The sequence below is a fragment of the Buceros rhinoceros genome, unplaced genomic scaffold (genome assembly GCF_000710305.1).
Source record: "Buceros rhinoceros silvestris isolate BGI_N320 unplaced genomic scaffold, ASM71030v1 scaffold12525, whole genome shotgun sequence".
In the NCBI taxonomy this organism is placed as follows: Eukaryota; Metazoa; Chordata; class Aves; order Bucerotiformes; family Bucerotidae; genus Buceros; species Buceros rhinoceros.
Window position 1 is genome coordinate 27,683 of NW_010411255.1, and position 3,499 is coordinate 31,181.

Here is a 3,499-nt window from a genome sequence, read left to right on the forward strand (position 1 = left end):
GAATTTCAAGAAAGTGTTATGTGTGATGTAAGGAAGCAGCTTACAGGAAATTCGAAGTCTTTAGTCAGAATATCTCCATACCTCAAGCATAAACAAATACCTCCGCTTTTGGGGTGGGTTTTTTTTGAGTCATACTAGTCATTCTTAGCTGGCACACTTTTTCAGTTGAGTGTAGTTTCGCCCTTCTTTCAAAATCATAGGTAAAAAACCAGCCCTAAAACTGGAAAACAGAGGTGAGGACTCAGTCTGCATTTTCCTTTCGTAAACTGAAATGGGGTACTTGTTTTGTTTTGGAACTAAGCTTGAACTAGCTCCTCAGGTTCTGAAGAACCTTTAGCACCTCTTCCTCTGTATCTAGAAAATATTATGTCAGAAACCAGAATATCTGTAGTCATTGGTAATTCACACAAATGCACTGTGAGGAGTTTGTCTACTGAAGACCAGAGGTTTCATACTGTTCTAGCTTGTTTTTCCTGGGAGAGCATCATTCTCTTTATAAACCGGTTGACATTAACTGCAAAGGAGGCTGCCAGTTAAGAACCCTCGTTAACTTTGAAAGATGACATATATTCTTAAATGAAGTTAAAACCACATAAGAGAGCGAAATGCACCACTGTTTGCATAGCTCTGAAACTATGTAGGCAGGAGAAAATGAGTCCTCCCCTTAATGAGCAAGAACGCTTGCTTCTATACTGCTTCTCTATGCCCTTCGAGCCTGCAGAAAGTGCCACCTACAAAGGAAAACATGGAGAGAGCTTGGGCGTGGAGCGAACAACCCTTCAGTGACCCCTAAAATCTTGCTCCATGCCACAGAAATCATAAACCTTGTTATGGCTCCTAGCATCTGTCAGTAGTTAATCTCAAGCTTATTCCTGAAGCGTAGAGGATACGATGGATCATGAGCGTGTACAGCATACGTATATATAGTCTAGAAGGGGTTATTTTGCTTTGCAGAGGCATCGTAAATTTAGCCTGGCTTACAGAATTTGGGCGGATAGCTGCTGTCAGCCGGGGTGACTTCTGCAACTCACCTGGAAGAGCCCTTGGAGGCAATAGGCTGCGGTTCTGTTCGGTTTTGTGGTAGATTGTCTCTCTGATTAACCACTGCAGTTCTTTGCGGTGCAGTTGTGGTGGTTCCCTCTCTGAAGCTCTTCTGGGCCCTGACCGGCTAGCGTTAGGAAAAATCGTTAGCCCTGTGGTGTGGCCTAGTCTGGTACCATCTTTCTTCTGTGTGGACAGTCTCTCCCGAAAACCTTGTGTGCATGAGGGGTGCTTTCCTTCAGTGAAACCCTGCAAAGAGAGAGGAAGTCCCCAAGCCTTATGTTCCCGTGGCTTTCTAAAGCAATTTAATGGGATAGGTGTTCTGAGAATTTCTTTTATTTACGGTGAAGTTAAGGTTATCAGCGGACTTAGATGATGGCTTCTCAAGGCCATTGACTATGTAGACTTCAAGAATCAGGTCAGTTTGGAACTAAACCTGGTTTCACCGTTTAGGACACAGTAGCTTGGCTGTTTGAACAACAAGTAGAGCCTCTGGGGAGCAGAACTGTCTTGTCTGAAGTGAACAGTGCCAGTTTTGGTGCTCAAGCTAAAATATGAGTAGCTTCAGAGGCAGCCATGCCTGTTCCTATTGGCATGTGTTTGACACGTGGAGCAGTAGCTCTGCGCATCCACAGAATTCCTTAGTGATAGCCATTCCTCTGCAGCCTAACTGCTGATCTGGACGTCTCTGGAGGCTGAAGGCTCGTGGTGACAGCGGAGGGTTGTGTTTGGGGCCTTCTCTACCTTGCTTTGCTTGAAAGCCTGTGCAGCGAAACACTGTTGGCCAGCTGGCCTTTAAGAATTTGTTTATTGTATCTGTAGTGAATTCCTTTCTGCCCAAAATACGTGTGTGCAAGTGATGTCCTGTGACACCCCAAAGTCCTCTCCAGCTGCACAGTGATTGCAGCCAGGTGGTGTGAGTGGACAAATGTCTGGCAAGTCACCTGAATGCCTCTTGTTCCCTGTGCAGCGAAACACTGTTGGCCAGCTGGCCTTTAAGAATTTGTTTATTGTATCTGTAGTGAATTCCTTTCTGCCCAAAATACGTGTGTGCAAGTGATGTCCTGTGACACCCCAAAGTCCTCTCCAGCTGCACAGTGATTGCAGCCAGGTGGTGTGAGTGGACAAATGTCTGGCAAGTCACCTGAATGCCTCTTGTTCTAACGTGGCCGCGTGTGTGCAAGTGATGTCCTGTGGCACCCCAAAGTCCTTTCCAGCTCCACAGTGGCTGCAGCCAGGTGGTGTGAGTGGACAAACGTCTGGCAAGTCACCTGAATGCCTCTTGTTCTAACGTGGCCCTGCAGGTCATCCCAGCAGTCTGCTCTGTCATCTTGGCAGGGTTTTCTTAAAAGAAGCTTGTTTCTCTGAATGGCCTTCAGTCCCTTTCCTGCATCTTCAATCAGAGACCCAGAAGGTGCAGGGTAATAGTACAGGTCCAGCCTGGAGATACGAGGGTTGGCACTGAGGCAGAGCACAAAACAGGGAGAGTAGGTGGAGGACTGGTGGAATAGTTTGGAGAGAGAGATTTCTTTTTCCAAGATTAAACGGTAGCTAATGCTGACAGGAGTAAACTACAATAAAAAAGGAGTTACTCAGCAATAAGGAAATGTTGTGTAAGTGCAGGTCCATCCTTTGCACAAACGTGGTTTATGACTTTGTAAATCATCTCTAAGGTAAGTCAAGAGCTGAGCAAACAACTCTTATTTGGAGCCTGTCCTGATAAACACTTGTAGCCCAGCAGTGCTGAACTGAGATGAACACTTCAGGAAATCAAAGGCTTCCAGTGAGACCTTGAGGTTAGAGGACATTGTGTGCTGCTTAAACAAACAAACAAAAAAAAGGACCCAAATATGCATGTTTGTAAGTAAAGTCATCCGAAAATGAAAGGATGTTGTCTTTTCTAAAAATGCATACCCGTGGAGATGTGCTGTCTTCGTAACAGTTCTTCTGCAGTTTCGTCTCTCAAATACTTCACTTGTCAAGCAATCTTAGAGAATTCTGGAGCGGTCCGTTTGCAGTTTTAGTCTTTATTTAATCTTTGTGCTGTGGACGATGACCTGGCATGTGTGTGAAAACAGTTTGTGCTTCACGGCATGAGGAAACAAGTCCCATTCCTTGCTAGAAAAATCAAGAACCTCTACTGTGTCCGATGAAGAATAGTTTTGAGTAAAGTAGTACCGAAGCATCCTTTGCTGATACAGAATCTGTCCCAGTTCTTTTTGGTAATCATCTGCCTCTTGGAGTTCCCTGACAGGTGGTAGGCTGGACTACATAACTGTGCAGTTTTTTAAAATACTTTTTCTAGCTTTTGAGAAACTGTTTGCTTTTGGTCTGATTTCCTACTCCTCAGACAGAGTTTGCCGCTCCTTTTCTGTTAAAAGCGCGTGCTTTCTCTTTCTTATTTTGCTGCTTTTTCCGTAAAGATAAAATCTTGCCTTTCAGCAACAATGACGGGAAA

General features: G+C 44.8%; 1 protein-coding gene across 1 annotated transcript in view; it reads left to right on the forward strand.

Moving 5' to 3' along the window:
- Nucleotides 1–3,499, forward strand: part of NOTCH2 (notch 2) — a gene marked incomplete at its 5' end in the record, with an annotated part of 74,808 nt that overhangs the window by 18,511 nt on the left and 52,798 nt on the right. The gene's annotated exons all lie outside the window — the stretch shown is intronic.